The sequence below is a fragment of the Sipha flava genome, unplaced genomic scaffold, assembly GCF_003268045.1.
Source record: "Sipha flava isolate LNK unplaced genomic scaffold, YSA_version1 1_pilon_pilon, whole genome shotgun sequence".
In the NCBI taxonomy this organism is placed as follows: domain Eukaryota; kingdom Metazoa; phylum Arthropoda; class Insecta; order Hemiptera; family Aphididae; genus Sipha; species Sipha flava.
The window spans coordinates 2,170,278-2,192,661 of NW_020272783.1; the positions used below are offsets into that span (position 1 = coordinate 2,170,278).

Sequence of the window (22,384 nt, forward strand, 5' to 3'; positions counted from 1 at the left end):
ACGCAAAAGTGCATTCGATGCACCGGCGTACCGAGACGAAGACGGGTGGCGCGGCGGCGGCAGTGGGAAAAAACGACGTCGCCGGTGTGTGCGAAGTGTGCGCGCGATCGGTGCACTCGGAGCGAGCGAGATAAAGACGGACGGCGGCGGCGGCTGCGGCGGCGAGCGACCGAGGCGGCCGCCCGGACGAACCGTGTGCACAACGTCATACGGGTGTCGGTGAACGGAACCAGGGTCCCATGACCCGAGCGGCTAGTCGTGGCGCGTTTCGAGGGGAAGTGTTTTCCTCCACCGTTCCCCTTTTACGCGCTCACCCTTCGACCCGTCTCGTTCCGCTGTTCGCAATAAATCATCACGTACACACGTCACACCGCAACTTCTCTTGGAGCTTTTACGAGGACCGCACGCGAATTTCGCGACAAAACTAAGTTGTCTGCGACATCGGTGTCCCGCACTATACATGCGCGTGGGGGTGTACTCTCTTAACCGTACGTCTCTGCACTGTTGCAGGTCCGGAAGAGGAAAAAACTTATGAAATCACGACACATTGCAATTGATCTTTTATCATAATTACAACAATGATGTACTATGGTTTTGCAGAGGTTATTAATTATTAATTATTTAATCGTCGTTACAGTTTTATTCAAAAAACCGTACGTTTCTCGTGTTGGTTATGTGTTACAAAACGAATACAGTGAATCATTCCTATTTCGGAATAGTTGTACGTTTGAAAAAAATAAAAACACAATACAATCGTTTTTGTTTTTATGTTCTCGTAGTTCTCTCTCTCTCTCTCTCTCTCTCTCTCTCTCTCTCTCGTATTTTTGTTATCGGCCTCTTGGTCATTGCGGAAAAGACAACGTGCATTACTAACACGTAAACAATCGTATTTACGTGTTAATATTCGTGTACATGTACCTAAATTTATGCGATTTTGTGTATCCAGGAAATAGGTATCTGCCGTATTGAACGTTTTGAAGTGAAGATGTTATGTTAATATCTATTAATTTCTCATTATTAGATAAATAATTTAACAAAACATAAACATTATTTTTAATTTTTATTCACAATTTTAGTTTTAATGGCTTTCAGCAACTTCCAAGTAAAGATTTTATAGCTAAGATAATTTGATTTTTTCATCTTTATTTTTGAACACCAATGAATATAATTTATTTCAATTAATACTTGAATAAAAGTCGATTAAATATAATTCACGAGTACTTGCGCCTGGAAAACACACGTGATTTAAAAATATGTTGAACACCAAAATTTTCAAAATGTCTTTTATACTTTGCAATTTATGAGGCTATTTGTTTAGAGTAATATATTTGGTTTATCGAATGTTAGATTTTTCGAAAAAACTTGTAAATGATATTAAAAAATGTGGTCAATGTGGGGTATAAAATCGATTTCCATTACTGGCATGATTATATAAATATTTTATAGAATATAGAATATAATAAATGATCTTATTTATGTATTGGAAAATATTTGTAAAATAAAGATTTCATCGGGAATTCCATTAAAGGTTCATCGAAATTGTGCTAGAAATAAAAATCAAAACAATGCCTAACCTAACCATACCAATGGTAGGCTACAATTATAATATATATATATATTTAAATGTATTGTAACGTTTACCATAAAGTTGATTTGAAAGAATCAAACAAAAAAAAAGTACGACGCCCATTATTAAATTATATATTGTACGTGTTCACTAACAATACACTACATATGCGTATAGTATGTGTGCCAAAGATACCACGGTAATGCACAGATGTCACTTTGACCAGTGTTGTTCGGTGTCAAGCAAATTCGTTGTTTATGAGACAGCTAACAAATTATATTCGTCATTGCGCATAACAATGGTTTTTCATAACGTACGTGCGTAGGTACATAAGAATGCATATACATGCATTTATAAATATATTTGAGCACGTGTGTATGTGTACCCATCGCCAATTATAGCGTAGGCCAAGTGGATGTATAATGCGTTTCCCCTGTTGAAATACAAAAGAAGTAATATACGAAACAATTTACATTCACCTTCGATTTGTTTTCGCTCATCAGTCATCACTCAATACCGCATATATATTGTACCTGTATGTACCTGTACGGTTTTTAAATACGTTTGCGTTTTAATCGAATTAAAAATATTGAATGCCTTTCTCTGTGTCCAATCATATTCGCATAGAAATCAATATTTTAAATACATATCATAATGAATTAAAATGACTAATCGCATGCATTTACATTCAAAGACAAAACAAACACCTAACCTAACGTAACCTATGGATAAATATATGAATCGGTTAGAATTGTATAAATTGTCCTCGTCCCGTTTACGATTATTATTTTAAATATTTGTTTGTACTAATTATTCTACGTCTTATATTTTTATTTTGAAAAATTTAACATAGTACCTAAATATTTTTTATTTTGTTTTAATACTTACGTGCATATAATATATATATATATATATATATATACAAATACATAGTTAATATGTACGAGTAGAAACAGATAAATAAATGCTAAACCTGGATAATTATTATATTTGTTATGTACGACCGGTTTTGAATTAAAAACTCATCACCATGTACATACAAAATCAATAAAATCGGAACTCATAAAAATACAGAAATTAAAAAATTGAAAAACTAATTAATTTGTCTGTTATAATATATAACAAAGATCGGTCACTCACGGTCCACGTAGCGATTTGATGCTGTCTATGATAACAATTTACACATAATTAATATACAAATATTGTATACCGTGTTGTTTTTATCGATTAAAACTGGTATTCCTTACAAAAAGATAGTGGTACAATCATTAAACAAACCACTTGATTTTATTTGAAAACGCACGTATTTGTAAATAAACTTCTTAAAAAATGAAATTTCAAAAGAGAAAAAGTACTTCGTGATTAGTCGATAGACATTTCAATGTTGTATTGAGAATTTCTAGGTACATTGAAAATCAAATCTACAATCAAAAATTTATTCGATGCTATTCAAACTTATAAATCACCATTATTATTATAATTATATTATTATTATTGTTATTATTATTATTATTATTATAGTTATTATTATAACTCTTCTATTTCTCGTTAAATTAATATACCAAACAGTGATGAACATAAATTAATTAAATTTAATATGACTGTACACTTTTGTTTAAATTAAATAAGGTGTATTCGAATTGTGATCCGTAAAAAAATTTATTTTGATTTTTCGGCCCTTGACATCAATAAATTTGCCGATCTCTAAAATATAATCTCAAATATATTCAATAAAGCTAAATTTAAACCTATAATAACTTTAGAGTTACAATTACTATTAATATTTCTATTACGATGAGCATCCAACTAAAAAATGTATATTCATTTAAACACATTTATCAATAGGTATTTTTCTTTCATATTCCAAATATAACTATCGGGGAAAATGTACAGGTATTCTGTATGAGTACATTTTAATATAATAAATATTATTTTAACGATAAAATTCCAATGTACATGAATCTTTGTGTCAATAGTCTTTATTATATTTTAATGATAGCTGTATATGCACGAAACCGTGTATCATAATTTAAATGATTTGGAATATTTTCTGCTATACAAGTGTATCATAATCATATAATTACTAAAAAGTTATTTGTAATAACATAATTTAATTTGGTTTTAGTTTGATTCCAAACTCATACAATGTAAACGGATAAAACTGTACACATTTTTCTCGTATCCCACGTAATTGTCACTATATAAGCATCGTATGCTGTTGGGAACATTCAAAAGCTTATATATTTCTAATAACTTTTATATTACATTAACAGTAATATTTTTTGGTATTTGGTTTTTTTTTAGTCATGCGCGAACAATCAAACTGTACGCACACGTTGTTGTTGCCTCCGTGTTATGATAAAATTAGTGTCGCTTAAACTCGCCCGAATTATTCGTATCATATACAAATCAACGCAGTTTTTTAAGCAGCTACTGACTTCAAAGTCAACTAGCTGCATTTACCAACCGTTTTTTGTGAAAAGTAATTTTTAGTCTCAACGCAATTAATCTACAACACTTCACTTTAATTGCATAACTCTGTAATCCGCATAACATATCAACATACTACAATTAAATATTTAATATGAATAATCCTAACAGAAATAATCAAAATAATAAAAACAAGACGATAAATGCTAATGTAAATTAACCTAAGTCACCGCAGAAACTCGCTAATAACGATAATAAACGTAAACACTCAAGTTCGTTTAACTCCGAACGATCATCTCCAAAAATATTTCAACTCGTAAATAAAAAATTATTCGCGACTCGAAATCGATTCGAAATACTAAAACCAACTGAATCACCAGACGAAACCTTCATAGAAAAAATTCAATTAACTGCCCACCTCTGAATGGTACACAGAATGGCGAATTAAGTTAAACGAATCCGTTCACAAAACGTTTACCTTAAGACGCGGACTAAGCCCTAACATAACTGTAAATAACCTTCCTATCTCATCTTTAGACACTGTTAAATATCTTGGTCTAAGCCCTAACATAACCATAAATAACCTTCCTATCCCATATTTGTTATTATAATCGCTGAGGTAAATATGTTATGCGCCTCTTAAATAAATAAAAAAAAAAAATTCAATCTTGTTCCACCCTTTGTCTCTAACCTGACCATTCACAGAGACCTAGGTATAGAAACAACAATTGAAGATGCAGCAGCTGCCTTCTATAAACGTTTCTATGTTAAATTAGAAAACCATGAAAACCCTCAAATAAAAAACCTACCCAACGCTTTCTGGAAATCCTAGGCGCAGACTTAAAAAGAAATGGCGTAGAGATTATTTAATTTAATCCTACAAAAAATTCGAAGTTAAGAACCACTGACTGCTTACTCACGTAAGCACATATGTTTTTTGTATCTAATATCACATATACTTATGCTAATCGTATTTTTAGATTATATAGTTCTTGTGAAAAAAAAGAGATATTTTTTAATTTCGTAATAATATATACCTATGCCGTTTATGCGATGATTATATTCGTTTAATACCCATACGGTTATAATATATATTACCTGCCGTGATTCGAACGCATAATCCAAGAAATTACTTTAAAAAAGTAATATTTATACATATACATATTTAATGTCTCTACGGAACCGACCCATTGGACTATTATCATATTATTCTGAATATTTTGTTATTAATAGAGAATAAAAATAAAAAAAACTCTGGGCGTATAATATACCGCGTAGAACGGACTTCGTATCCCACAGAGTTATAATACTACGTAATATATACGTACCCTGTCACGCATTATTTATTTATGATATTCGTATACATGTATAATGTAATATTTTCCCCCAAAAACGTTTTCGGGATAAAGAAAAAGAAAAAACCTTTTGGCCTGGCCGTAAATCTCACACGATTTTTACAAACACGCGATAAATAATAATAATATTTTTGATGGCCGCCGAGTGCAACTCATTTCAATATCCTTGTTATTATTATATATGTTACGCAGTTGATACACACACGTTTATGTATAAAGGTTCCACGCGATGACCGTTAATATATTAAAATACCTATTTAAATACATGCCACGATATATATGTATACTTATAAATTATAATATCTACAATGTACTGGCGAGCAAATATTGTAAGGCGTGTGTGAATATGAATAAATGTGCTAAACGTGTAGGTACAAGTATAGGAATGAGTAGGTACAGGAATGAGTGAAAATATACGATCGGTAAATTATTGGCGAAATATTGTAATTTCGTTTTATCCTGCCGCGTCAGGACGAACTTACCGCATGAAAACGCGTTTTTTTTTTATTTCTCAAACAGAATATGAAATTTATATATATATGTAAATATGGACCATGCGCAATGATTATAAGCTGACAAGACGATAGCCGTTTAACGTTTACCCCCGTGTACGTGCGACTAAATATATTTATATCATACAATGTTAACTATGGCTTAACTTTGTGTGTACGATGTTTGGCAGAGTCGTAAATTCCGAGGGCCACCGGAATTTCTCATTTTCGGTGTCCATTATGGTATATTCGTAAAAATAATGCGTGTGCGTAATCTGAGAAAACGTCCAGCGACAATATTACATTACGTACGCGCACGTATAATTCGATAAATTATTATTTACGCGCGCAATACCTACACGATAAACTGTTACAGGTACGTACGAGGTACAATGACCGCATATAGCATTTCACGACTTTTGCGAAAATATCGAACACTTTATAGCGCGTACATTATTACGCCGTATAATCATAATTTATTATATATAAGTATTGGGTGCCTGCCTATAATACTCGTATATAATATGGGTTCTGGTTTGCGATTTCGTACATACCTAAGTATAGGTACCTATAGGTACGTTACAGGCGTATATAGGTAAAAACTTATTTATTATATATAATTAATTTTATTATTTTAAAATAGCAAATTGAAATTTTTTTTATAACTATTTTTTAAATAGTTTTTACAGTGCAACAATATAACTAAGATGTAATTTTTTATGTTTTACCGTTTAAAACTCTTTAAACCTTAATTATTACTACTATATAACAAATATATTATTAAATATAATATATAATGCAGATTTCAGGCATCACAGAGATAATTGTCATTAAGGATAACAAATAAAGTTTAGGTTTTTATATATATATATATATATATATACTATATGATATCATAAATAAAATCATATGTTAATAAAAGGAAATAAATATAATTTTATATAATTTCTTATATTAAAAAGATAAATTAAATTTACAGTGATGAAAAATGTTTTGTATAATATGAACTCGTAAAAATATTTAGAAAATTAAATATTTTAGATTGATTTATTTAATGGAATTAATGCGTAGAAGGGCTGAAAATATATTATTTTTTTGTCAAAGCTTATGGATCAGGGGTGGCCAATTTTTATAGATTTATGACCGACTTTTGAGTTTTTCTAGGTTGATAGAATGGACAAAAAAAAAGATTGTCACCGAGCAAAAATATATTTTATATACATACATACATATTATACTCATATTTAAAATATTAATAAGTAATGATAAATTAAATCTTACAATTTTACATAACACAGATTTTAATGTTTTCTTTATAAATTTATACGAACGCAATAAAGACCGTTATTTAATATGTACTAAATATCCATTAGATTATAATATTTACGTATAACACTATATACATCTGTGTAAATAATACGTATTAATAATTCATATGGAAACTCTAAAAATAATCGAAAATGTTTAAGACTTTTATGTTTATATGTACTTAGAAACTTTAAACATTTTTGAATGTTCATATGGACTTAAAACCATCATATAAAATGCAAAACCTATACATAATGGAAAACTTATGTACATACATTTATTTCTTATATATAGGTATACTGTATATATAATATGTACACACTCGAACACACATAATACATATTTGTTTAAATATAATTAGGTTTACAATTATTATGAAAATATCATAAAATACTTTAAATTTTGGTATGAAGTCAATTTTTTAAAAACATTATAATAGTTGCTGTATATATAAATGTATAGTATTTGATATCTATAGTTATACTTGAAATGAAATATAAAAACGTAAGGTTGTGTACATCATTAATAAAAATAATGGTAATACTTAATATATATCTATATAATTATACAATTATTTTTAAATAAATACACAGGAATTATTTATGAATTGGTTTTATGTTTTAATGTAAAATAGTAGTATACAGGTACATAATATGTCTTAATTTAATAATATAAAAATATAAAATACATACCTATTTTATGCAAAGATGTAATATAAAAAATTATAAGAATTATGCATGGAATTATGTTCTCGTTAATTTTGATGTACCTAATATTAAATTATGTAACCAACAGTAATTTACAAAGTAATGGCTGCTTTTGCAAATTAGAACAGAATTATAAAATTATCTTAAAATAGTTTATACCTAACGATAATTAACATCTTCAAATACTAATAATAGTGATATAAAATATGTTTTAAATTAAATTAGTATCAATTATTAATTCTGGGAAGGTACAAAACTCGCATATATGTATCAAAAATAAATGATGTGGAACACGAAATATATATATATATATATATATATAAGTTAACACATTTTTTTTACTATCCAATTTGGAAGACATCATGGAAAAAAGTACCTATATTATAGTATTTATTACTATAATAATACAAAACAAACTTTAATGACAGATTTTTTAAAAAAATTAATTTATTAAACATCATACCTACTGCATTGATATGTATGTAGTATTAAAAATGTAAGCGTTAAAATTATTTAGGTACTCAATTTTTCAATATCTTTTTTAAATTTTAATAAAAAATTATACCTCGAACTCTTTTCTGTTTTCGTTGAGATTTCACTTAAGAAGAATCTACTGTGTATATATATATATATATATAATACAACTAATTATAGACCGATACATTTATCTTCTTATTTTCCTAAATGTTTTTCATGTTATTGTTTAAATTATTATTTATATTTTGATATACGATACTATAAAAACTATACCTATGTCATACAAATTATTATTTATTCGCAGAATTTTCGAAAATATATGAACTACCAAATATTTGATTTTGAAAGACTTGTATTTTATATTATGGATTTGTGAAATGCATTAATTTTTCATGTACGATTTTCCTAATGTTATAGTTACAACTTAAATAACTGTGTATACGTTTTTTAAAATGATTACATTCGCGAATTTGATCCAAAAATAACCCAATAGGTCCTTGGCTGTGTAATGTATATGTTGTAAGTCGAAAAATTAGTTTTACTCTGTTCCTTGTGTAATTAAGGATATGTAATAACAATAATAATAATAATAATAATAATAATATATATATATAATGCAATAATTTGTAATTGTTCACTATTTATTTTGAGAAACTAGTAAAAACTTTAAAACATGCAGTCGATAACGATAGTGCCTTATGTTGATCATGCGTAGTGTACGCTAAATATAACAGGGCAGAACATTTTTCTCGGTATGGATAACTTTTTATTGCTAGGTTTTATAATTTCTTTCGACAAGCACTTATTAAATTGCACATATATAGGAGCTATTATTGTGTTCGGTTCCGTAAATTTCGCGTTTCCTTTCAAAAGTGAATTCCGCAGAGCTTTGTATTGTACTGCGATTGTAAAGCGTTCGCATTTCCTGTTCGTTCTGCTCGTGCAGACGCTAAAACATCGTCTAAACCGTGCACCTATACGCATTGGCGGAACTAAGAGGAAGGCCGGAATTCATATCAGGGCGTAACATTTTTGAACGTGTAATTTTTGTAATATATAATCTATAATTGACTATTAGTTTAATATTTATAACTTTTTTCAATGATGATTTGTTTAAAACTCAATAAGTACGATTGTATGGTTATTATTAGAAAATAATCGTAGGGAAGAGTATTTGATTTTCCTTGGGCGCAAAAATGCCTGGTTCCGCACTTGCCTATGCGTACGGTACGCGGCCGATCGCACGTAGTGCGGTACAGATATAGTTGCGCGGACGTTCGCGGTGCGTGGGCCGTGCGCAAAACATCGTGGGACGTACGAGAAAGGAACAGAGATCGATACAACGTGGAGGGCGAGAGAGGAAAAAAAATTTCGTTTTTGGAGGCAAAATAACCGGAGAGTAAATCGGTTCGCTCGAACACGGCGGTGACGTTCCGCCAGGCACCGTCTGGAATCCGCGTCAGTGCGTTGTGGTGCGGATGACTCGCGGGTGGCAGGACGTGAGGAGCGGTTCGGCGGCCATTGCCCGGGGCGACACCCATAGCCGACGCCATTGGTCGTTAGGCGGACGGTGCGCCGCGTGACGTACGAGTACGTATACATATGTGTACTCGTTTCGTCCTATTAAATTATGGTCTCTCTCTCTCTCTCTCTCTCTCGTGGTACGGAAACGGTCGCGGACGTACGTAAGGGTCGAAGAGATAACGATGGGGGGGGGGGGGGGCGCACGCAGTACGCCGTGATGTAGTGGGTAAATGTACTTTTGAGAAATCGGATGATCTAGCGTCGCTCGCTCCACCGTTTTTTGTTCCCCTCAGCTTTTCCTTCCGAAATTAATTGGACGCGTAATCCTGCGTAGACACACACGCACGCACACATTAATCCGACTCCTATGCCTATAAGTCGGATAGGATTCGGTTAAATCCCGATGAGATTGCTGCCTCTGCGCGGCGTTTACATAATTACACCGACCTTAAACGGGTTTTACGGTTCGTCCGCACGACGATGACTGCCGTTGCCTGCGTCGCGAGCTGCAGGACAGTAACCCGGTTTTTATCGTAACGTTTTACGCACGTATACACGCATACCTAATGTAGGGTATATAATATATTTACATATATACATATATACGTGCATGATTGCGAATTGTGTACCTATTGTACACCAATAGCAATGCTCCGAACGTCCAGCATCTCGCGATAAAAGCGACTACTAGTGTATAATTATTTATCATAAACTATACGACTGAAGATGAAGAGCTTTATGCGTAAGGTGGACATTCAATTATGGTCGTAAATCGCGCACGTTTTATGCATGTTTAGTTCACACGTATACTTTTTTACCTTTTGTGTATTGCTGCCATCCGTGATGTTATCCAGCATCTAGCTGACAAAATTTTACCGCGCTTATTATATATATTTATATTTATAATAATTTTTAAGGTCTTATGCATTGATGTACGTTTATTTCAACAGTGGGTGATAACAAAAAAATAAAATAAATCTGTAGTGTTTCATTGTAAAATATTTATAAACTTTTGGACCGCAAATATTGTTTTTAATTAATCTGCATGTCAACGAAATATACTTATAAATATTCCTATGTCTATTATCGTCGAACAAATCATAGTACTCAATAAACGATTTATTATACAAAGTTCTGCTATTACTATTGAGTACAATAGTAAAAAAAGAAATTTATTTTACTACTACATGCATCTAAATATATTTCATTATTTATTTAACTCGGGTAAAATATTATAACAACATATTATTGTATTCTGTAGCAGTTAAACTATATTTGTAATATATAAGTATTTTATATAATAATACGTTTATATACATATATGTATATAGCCACGATTGCTCGAATATGAAGTAGATAGAAGTTATCATATCTATACGAATATTTGAGTTTTATTCGAATGAGAATTTTTATCTATTTAAACACAATATATAATTACGAAAAAAATAAATAATGATCAAACGTTTTTAATATCCTCGGTATGATAGTATAAATATGGCCGACCGATGAAGTTATGTACACTATAATATTTACGTAATTAAATAAATGTACGACATCATAACAGCATAGTTAAAAGATTCTACTCTAAATTGCCATTATCGTTCAAATGATATGTATCGTATTTATTAAGATGAACGGCAAGAAATTCGTTTTTTCCGTAAACGCATCTAGACTTCGATCCGAAAAGATTTCCTGCTGATATGTATATGCGCTGTACATGTTTATTTCAGAATCCCTTGTACACCATACGTTCATGGTTTATTTTTATAAAACGTATAAATAAATTCTTCTAGGTATATTTTAAGGAAAATGGCGTCTAGACCATAGAATATGCTGCTGTGTGTTTATAGACCATACTTGAGTTTTTAACGTCCGGGAAACGTCATCGGGTCTTCGTAGTTGTACATGGAGGTTTATGTTAAACGTTTCCAAATGTTTTGGTGAAGGCATACTTCCACTCGAAATTTCATTTCATCGCCGGGTACGGCTTTTCACTGACCTTCCTTCGCGTCAACATTAAATACACATAGGTATACGTACTTCTATATACTTGTGTGTGTATGCACTTATTCTATATTATACACGTGCTATCATCAATTTCGTCTCGGTCGAAAACGCTGTTATCAATCGTCACGCGTACATCAGTCAACGCATGGAATACAGTAAAATTTGAAACCATCGAATTCTCCCTCGTACGGGAAACTATAACTATTGGAATATGAAGTTTTTCGTGAACACGGGTCTACCGCGAAGATTGGATGTAGTTTGTTTTTTTGTTACATGGGTTTTCGTCGGAGTTCGGAGACGATATAACGCACGTGTTCCGTATACATTTATTTATAATTACTACCGAGAGACCCTTACAACAGAAGATATCCACACACGTATACACACACATTATACGCATACATCATGGACGTCAGAGATGATTACATATGCGCGGGACGATCCAGTGGTACACATCATCGGTGTCGTTGATAGAAGTGCTGCAGCAGCCGGCTAACGGAGTGACGAAGAGGTGGTCGTAAGATGGACCGCACACGAAGCTCCGGATTACTATCGTACATGTATGCGTGTTCAGGGTTCATATGGAACGTATAATATATGCGTATTATGTATGTGCCTACGTACAAAGCTTGTTTGACAGAGTTTTCCGGATAGCGTACGACGTGTACCCGTGTACGTCTGATCGAGACCGCGCACGGGTCATACGGTTTACGAATATTATCGCCGTACACTATCTGGTAGGTAACGATCACAAGAGCAGTAATCGTTATCTCAATGCTCGCGTAGACGCGCGGTCTACACGCACGTTTACGTACGCAACACAGTGCCGAGTAACCGGTTTCCGGTATAAAGGCCGGTAACAACCTATGGCCTGGGAAATTGATTGTACGCGTTGTAAAGATACACGTGAGCTGCTGCGGCACAGTTAAATGTAATGCAATAAGCAAATCTATTGTACACGGGTACGTATCTGCGCGCGCGTACGGTATGCGCGCAGTTGTGAAGGGGTTAGTTTTTAATTAGTGCTCGGTCCCGGGAATGTGTTCCCATTGTGCGCGTTTCCCGCGAGAGATTAACTGATGGGCTTTCCGGTAAAACCGCGGCGTTCCTCCGGCGTCATTCTCGAAATTAAAATTTACTCTCGAGTCGAGCGATAAAATTAGTTACTGCAGTGGCGGGGAGTGTTGCCGTCGAGAGTTCCGGAGTGCGCGTACGGGTCTTCGCGATTTTCGACCCTTGCGCAGCACACAGGAAATTAAACTTCCCCATATATATATATATATGTATATATATATACGTGTTATGTATATACGGGGGTACGTGAAAAGATTCATCCCTATTTGTATGCGCAACGTTGCAGCGTGTTCTATTCGTACGTATACGTATATTTGATCAATGTCACTGTGTATGTGTGTGTGTGTGTGTGTGTGTCTGTACAATGTTTATATTTATATGTATATAAAAAAATTTAATTCCAACTGCAATGTTTGTTTTAGACACGGCGAAGACTTAACGAGAAGCTGAATCATTGCATCGTCACCGGGAACACCGTGTGAAGCCGAAACGATCGAACGTCACGAATTCCTGCAAGAAGCCAATGTAAACGCCTAATCGTGGACTCCCAATTTCAATCAGGTTATTTTCCCAACAGGTAATGCTCGTTTGTGGTTTTCTTTTACATTTTTTTTTTTTTTTTTTATGAGTGTGTAACGGTGATAACCTAATATTATCTATTCATGCCGAACAATATTTTAAAACGATTTTCTTTTGTTGCATATATGCAAATATATATAATATAATATTATTAATTATAATATAATTATACTCTAATATAATTATAATATATATAATATATATATTATAATATATTTAAAGTGTAAAATTTTCATATATATAATTATCCAATTAATTTAATACGTACAAAATTTAATTGCGTTTCTAGCCAAAATATTTAATCATATAATATATTATAATATACACTGCAATCGAAAAATTAAATGACTATATACCGGTATACATGCAGTACACGAAATTATATGTTTGCATGCACCATGGACAAGAAGAATTTTGTTTCCACCAAATAATATAATTTTACATAATAATGTACCTATGTAAATAAATCTATTTTTACAACGAGACCGGTTTTCGAAGATTGTTATCGGAAATTTAAATACATCGTACGGTTGAAAACAAATATACGCGTTTCCTCCCTCTCCCGAGTTGTTTATGCGAGTTTCTTATAATTTATGTGTCTGGTGCAAGGAACGCACGTTTTTCTTATAAATATAATCGTTAGCGTTGGGTACGAGTGTGTAGGAGCCGTGTGCAGTATAGCGTCAAGTCAGTCCTCTCACACTGAAATCTCCTCCTAAATAATAATAGATACGATTTCGGTAATGAAGTACAGACGTGCGTCCTTAAAACGCGTAAAAACAAAAAATCAACCCCCCATATCTAAAATAGTAAAAAAAAAAAAAGGTTATAAAGATATATTCTTTGTGTATGTATAATGTAGGCTATGCATGTATAACATAGGCTTTAATGATAATTATAATATATAAGCTTACACATGTGGGCGCGTGTTTGTCAAAAAATATTATACCATGTATCTATTGAATAATATATTACAAATGCGCATTAATGAAAAAAACATGTTTTGAAGGCAGATAAAAGGAAAATGAACAGTGTTTAGAAGTATATCGTTGTTTACCGCCCTTTTTCGTTCATAGATATAGGGTCATTGGGGAAAAACGAAGAACAATTTTTATAGAGATGTTGGGCCAATATAAATCACTGATAATGTGTTCCCCTACTATATCGACCGCATGTAGTCGTCGTGTGTAACTTTCCATGATAATTTATTTACTATCTATTTTATCCACGAATAAGCGATTAGAACTTGACACATGTATCGATTTCAATCCGTATTATCTCCATAGCTCTCGAATAATTTAGGAGATAAAAAAATATATCTATAGTTGATAAGACAGTCGTGTAACGATAACGATACATTTTCTTATTCGAACCATATTGATATTTTTGTTGTATTTACACATTTTAGATTTCATATACAATCCTATATTTCACGAACGCACATAGTACAAAATAAAATACCTACACGACTTCACGTGACTAATTAATAAAATATATTCATACTTTTTCGTAGAAATGTATTCAATACATTTATGGATCCATTTAAATATCTGTTTGAATTCCGTAATTCACACAAAGTAGAATTAATATGCAAGTTGATATAATAATAAATTATTAAAATTATATTGATTTTTAAATTTATACAAGTACCTATAAATAAATTCTTTCAAACTTATACAAAATTGTTGTTCATTATATTGTTACCGGACAAATAAAAATCTGAATAGTTTAAAATGTACGACATAGAAGTTATAACTTACCCCAAAAAGTATACTGCAGACAAAAAGTTCTCCCTGCAACAATATACATCAGTGTAATAAAAAAAAAATCGAAAATTCGTTAGTAAAACTGGTAAAAGTTCTGATGTACATATATTTAAATATATTATAAAAAAGTACTTATACCGTTTCAAACTTTTTTATTGTTCAAATACCAATCGTTATTATATATTTTACAAGCTACAATACAATGTGTGAGATTGTGTTACTTTAATTGTAACGACGCGCGTTCCACAGTCTAGTATACAAAATAAAACGTGGTGATGAAACACACATACATAATTTGATTCGACGACAAATAAACACTGTATTATTATTATTTTTGTTATGTTGTTTTACAACGTTAAAATATTTTAACTTTACCCAAGGGCCAAGACGATCGTATATTATTATGCCGCTCGTTATTATATGATGGCGCACGTATATTCATAGCAATAAAATTATTCTAAAAAATAGAACGACTGTTTTTGTATTTGTCTTGTGGAAAGGGTCGAATTATAATTATCAAAGATTAATTTCGTGTTGTGCATATCGACCATTAGTTGTACAAAACGAATGTACTCGTAATTGTTAAACTGAATATTTATTTTTAATTAGTGAGTTTTTATTGTGAAATAAGTATAATCAGTAATAATCTATAGCGTTTTTAATGTTTAGAAAACATCATCATTTTAAACACATATTATAGTTATATACGTGGATGCGATTATTGATATACGATTTTTATTAAAATGAACTTCAGAACTCGAATTAAATTTAAAAAAAAATGTATAATAAAAAGATTTTTTTTTAGTATATTATGTAGTTCAAATTATTTATACCATGTTACAAACGAATTTTTTGATATTTCAAAAGCTCATATGTATGATATAATCGAAAATCAAAATCATCAAAATAAATTCCACATTTTTATACAAAAATAAAAATAATATACAATCAGAATCACCAATATCTACGTATAAACCACTTTCAGCTCATACTGTAGTATTACATCATATTTTAATTTTAGTACCAATGCATATGTGTATAAATGTAGTTATCTATAATTTATACGATGAAATTGCCTATACCAGACTTAAATTGGCTAAATGTTATTTTCTATGCTGCCCTTTCTATCTAACCACATGAAAAGATATAATCCCCTATACTCTATTATTTTTACGCAACTTATAAATGACTATTGATTTATTAAAAAAAAGTTCATGTACCTATATTATGAAATGCCAAATGCCCATATTTTATGTAGGTACTGTTTGATAAATATAAAACTACGTGTATGAAACAGTACATATATATTATTTATAAATATTATATTTCTTATAACCTATTATTATTATAACACTATTATTTTCCGTTTATTAGTGTGTCATTATTTGATAGTTTTCGATTCGAAATGTCAACAAAAAATATGACACTTGAACGCTTTGATAACCAAATCTAAATTTGACTATCTGTATCACATTAAGATAGTGTACGATAATAATCGCTCATTTTTTGTCCGGAATTCAACATAATCCATACAATTTTTAATTTAGTAAATATTTTGTTCGAGTTAACACTATGTCCACGGAGATCACCTATTTCTGTACATAGGAGTTCATCTTTTCCCCATAAATAATACAGTCCATGTTGCGTCCTGTATATGTGTATTATACACATACCTAGATATTATATGGTGTTGAAATATGAAAAGTCGTAATTTTTGTCGCGGTATACGTGTAGAATGATGGGTTTGGCAATACCGTCTGCGCAATATATCATATATATATATATATATTATACAACTAACGCCCGACGGCGCGTGCAAGAATATATTGTTTTATACTTACACATAAGAAACGTTGACGATATATTTATTTCAGCGTATGCAATATACGCGTTTCAGTGTTTTACCGATTGTACATGGATATTTATATACAGTGTGCGGTACCGGACGCGAGCTAATCGGAGCACGTTTCGGGCACATGTGAATACAGATTGAATGAAGTTGAACGAGTGTAACAGCGGCAAGCCTTTTGGTTATGGCCGACGGACGCACGTGTCCACCAACAGCCGCATGCATAATACTATACGCTATATGCATATAATGTGCCGTCCCCGTCGTCTTGTGAATTATATTTATACATATTTATTTTCTCCCGTTCCGGTTTCGGCCGGAGCACACGATGTCGGGTAGTTACCGAGATAATCCGTTTCAAAAAAAAAGTAGTTTCGTGTTCATATTGGTTAGATTTACTGTACACTACGAGCTCCAAAATTGCCAGCGTCCTATGATAACATCACATTAACATAATAATTCGTAAAAGTTATAGCTAACAATACTATATAGGTATATGGTAACCGTGCAGTCGGACCCGTAATGACGTATGCGATAATAAAAAATATATAGACATATACACGCTGTATTGTATAATAAAAAACATTATTGTACGATATAATACGCACTGGTATGTAGGGTACACTGGGGACAATCGTTACCATTTTAAAAAAATGCTTTATTCTACGGGTGACAAAACTATTTGCCCTAGGCACGAGCTTATCATCTACGTAAATATTTAAGTTATACGATGTTGAGCGAATGTATTATTGCAGTTTATATTATTCATATGACTTGTCGTAACGTGATGACGAGGACGGCCATTCGTACATACATAACAATAACTGCGCATGTACAAATTCACTATTTATGTAAATCATTGGACCTTTACACCATAATAATATATTTATTATACAAGTATATATCTATAAGTGTACCTGTACATATTTATAACCTGCAAAGGAGACTTAACCTTAATACAAGGTATATATACTTATAGGTAGCTATATATAGTATAATGTATGTATATATATATTCATGTGTGTGTGTGTGTGTATATTTGTGATTTATTTATTGACTAATATATAATATACAGTGGCGACGATTTCTCATTACGATGATTTATGTCGTTCAAAGCCTATAAATATTTATATGACGCGTGAGGTCCGTAGGGCGTAATGTATAATGTATGTACATTTACCAAAATAGTATAAAATTATTGACGGATAATCATAAAAAGATATAAGGATTATCATACATAAAATAAATTTTCTGATTATCCTGCAGTACCTAAATTAAAAACATAATTTATGTAATAAAACCACATTCTATGTCTATCTATAAGATGGTTCCATTTAACACGTATAAATAAATACAATAGCATACTTTCAATTTTTTTCTAGAAGACTTACGTTTTTTAAAAAGTTAATTATATTATAGTTAAACATCGTTTTATTAGAATAGAACCGTAACGACGATAACAAATAAAAATCTTTTTACCATAATTTTTGAATCAGAACACATACATTTTAATTGCAATAATGTTAACATGATGTAAATATATGTAAACGTGTAACGTAAAATATAAATAAATATTATCACTGTACCTACATAGTAAATCATTCATTATTTTCTTTACATTTTTGTTCTGGAATCCTGTAAATATAAATATTATATCATTATAAATTATAATACATTTTCATTCGGGCGTAAATATAATTTTTTTTTTTTTTTTTTGATACTCAAGAGAGACAAGACCCGGGAATCCTTCCCTAAATGTGCCCATGAATAAATTCGTGAGACAACGGATACGTAAAAATGATATTTATTTTTTTCGACCTAGTCGAGTATACAAGCACTTATATCGTTTTGAAAAATATAAAAAAGATCTCACGGCACTTCGCAGCAAACGATCACAGAAGCACATGTCGATGGTACCGTAAACACATATTATATTCTCGCACCCTATTTCATTACGATAATGGTCGCCAGCGAATCGGTGCTCGTATAACCTTAACCAGCTCCAAAGCGACGTGTATGTATGGTATACGTATATAAATGTAAAAGCGTGCAATTACATTTTATCTGTAGGTGTATATACTATATATAATCTTGTTTTGTACGTATATTCATAGCAATAGGCCTGCAACCGGGCCAAAACTATGTTCAATAATTGTTATCCGTACACACGCACAACCATGCATGTGCGTGGAACTTGTAGGGGAGACTAATGTTTTTGATTTTTTTTTTCAGGTTGCACTGTTTCTTACCCGCTATCACTCTGGCCAGCGTCCAAGGTAATTATCGTCGTGGTCCGAAAATATTTTCTATTTATTAAGCTCGCGCGCGCACGTGTATTTTTTCTATTCTTGTCGCGCTTACACAATACGTACCTACTGCTCGTGTATTCGCTACTTTAAATTTTTTGGACGACTTACTCCGAGTAACGCGTAAAATTACATAATGATCAAAATCGTGATACCTCGCTACCACGGAAAATCGTTTTTCAACAGTCATTCGAGTAAATCCGAAGGGTTGAGTTTTTTATTTTATACAGGTTCGTATGTTCTTCGATTTGCGCGACGGATTCAATTGAAACTCGTAACTTTTCACACGTGGTGACTTCGCTTATCACAAGAGTTAGGATGTTGATGACTTTTGCATTTTTTTCCCTTTGATTCTGTACAATGCTGTCCTAGCTAAAAGTTTGTTTCGTGCTCCTTTGATGCAGAATATTCTAATTTTATTTTGCATTTTTAAGCATTTATAGCTATAAATGCATTTTTTGTGTTTTTTAACGTCATTTTTCAAAATTTTTCTGTCAATTTCTCATCTTTTAGATCTTTTTTCGTAGTTTTTGTACAATACGGGGGGCATTTAATATGGGCAAACTGAATAATTAATAATTTTATGCAATGCTTAAAATGTAAATGTATACTATTGTTTATTAATATTATAATTTATAGTGCATAATTTAAATTATCAAGGTAATTTTTTCAAGTTTTCAGGGCATTTGTGTGTGCGTTTTTTAGATCATCAACATCCTAACAACTCTACTTATCGCGAAGCTCGTGATAAACGCGACATCTGGTCGGGGGTGCGCGGAAACGCGATACGACTCCGCTCGGCGTCCAATCACATTTAGCCCGTCCGAAACGCGCGGTAAATAATAAGAAAAAAAAAAAAAAAAAAAACCGTAATCGTAACACGAAACGAATATAATATCTGGTCACGATTATTACAGCGTGCAGCACAAACGAAATGATTACGTTTCGTGCGCGTATCACACGCGGTGTACGTAATACGAATGTTTTTACGTAAACGCGCTCGGGTATGGTATGCGCGCGCGCGCGATAAATCGAGACGGCGGGACCTCCCGCCGCGGCCCGTGCGAGCGGGGACCAGTCGAAAATCGTATAATGAGCCGACCATGCGCGCACAAAGATGGCCGCCGCCGCCGCCGCCGCCGCCGACCGGTCGAACCGATTGAGATCTATAACAGTGTACGTATAATAAAAATATGTCCACGTGTATCGCGGACGGTCGACAGCCAGCGGAGCGGCGAACACGTATAAATTATATCGTACACCATTATTTCACGTGCTTCCCGTACGAGCAGGTTCTCCGACCAATTATTATTATCATCGTCGTCGTCGCCGGACGGTTAGGTGCCCGTTCGCGTGTAATGTAGTGCGGCTCCGCAGGTGCACCGCGGAACGATGACATCTCAATGTATAACGTATAATCATCATACGGACAGCATAATATATCGAGGACATCTTTATTCCTGCGCACCGTGCACAGAAATTCCTATTCGTTTCGTCTGCTCGTACGCCTGTGGACAGGACGTGGAGACCTACCACCAACCGTTGTACGCCGACCGAGGAACGTTTGTGTTTTACAATTTTTCCCTCGAAAACCGTTGTTTAGAGAGAGGTCTTCTCTTTTTACACGCCCTCCTCTCTCGAGAACGCCCGATACACATACACATTATATTCGGTCGTTTGTTTTCCGTCGTAAAAAAATAACTCTGACAGCGCCGTCGTTCGCCCCCCCCCCCCCTTCCCACAAATATCTGCGTGCGCGTATATATACGGTACGTATACGTATACGCGCACTTACAAATTGAATCCGCCGGCGAACCCTCTATAATAATACTGCAGGCTCAAAGCATAAATTTTTATACGTCGCCGCGGTGATTTTCTTTATATATATATATATATATATACACGTTATTGTACGGCTGCTACGGCTATAGTAGACGCGTACAATGCAATTTTCCATCTCACCGATTATAATATAATAAGTCGTTCTTTCCCCCATTTTTCGCGACGTCCGCGTGAATACGTGCGACCCGTGTTCTTCACGTTTATACTGCACGTTTTCTTTCTTTTTTTTTTTTTTACGTGCCTACTCTTTTCTCTCGCGCGCGCTTGTACGGTTTATTTGACGTTTCGTCGAGGGTCCGTGACTAAAAATCTCCCATACATAAATGTATCCGTACGCACAACACTGCAGCGTTGTACAGGCATGCTTCGCTGAATGATTTATGTAATACGAGCATGTATATGCACGCGTTTCCGTCGCCCGTTTCGAGAGTCAACACGGCTTTTGTCGTGGCCCCCGGGGGAGGGAGGGACTCCCTCGAAACGATAATAATAAATAATTTGTCTCGCTACAATGTTCGCCGTATGTGTGTATGCGCATGCAAACCGTACTATGTCGCATGTATTATGGTATACGTGCGCCTATTATTGTCGATATTATTTTATTTACCTGCGCCGCGAGGACAAACCGTACGTATTGTGTTCCATACGAATTATATATATTATCTACGGCTACTTTAACGCGCACGCGTTGCGCCCGTATAACGACGACGGCTGCATCCGCGGTCTTTTCACGGGCGATTTCCTTCTCGCCGTTTCTTTTTCTTCATCCTAGTATAATCGTTTTACGGTCGTGCCGACTATTGGTATACGAATCTGTATGATTAATCTGCAACGAGCTATGTTTTCGTTAGCGCGACATTATTCTATAGAATATAACTGTACAATCGTAATAGATCTGTGCAGTTACAGTCTCGTTATACATTCGAATCGAATGTTGTTAACGCCAGTCCATCGCCGGGGACCGTTACAACCACCCGGCAGATTTTTATAAATATTAATAAAAAATGTTTAAATGTGTATATATATATATATATATATATATATATATATATATATAGGTACCTATAACATGCACGAATGTACTGAATAGGTTGCGCACGTG

The 22,384-nt window shown here is 33.1% G+C and overlaps 1 protein-coding gene across 4 annotated transcripts in view; it reads left to right on the forward strand.

The window, feature by feature from the left end:
* The window catches only part of LOC112681957 (homeobox protein Hox-D9-like), a 106,034-nt gene that overhangs the window by 72,386 nt on the left and 11,264 nt on the right, over positions 1–22,384 (forward strand). For all 4 annotated transcript variants that reach the window (XM_025552343.1, XM_025552341.1, XM_025552342.1 and 1 more), the window contains 2 exons: positions 13,363–13,517; positions 19,367–19,410. The gene's annotated coding sequence lies outside the window, so the exon portion shown is untranslated. The remainder of the gene's footprint in view (positions 1–13,362; positions 13,518–19,366; positions 19,411–22,384) is intronic.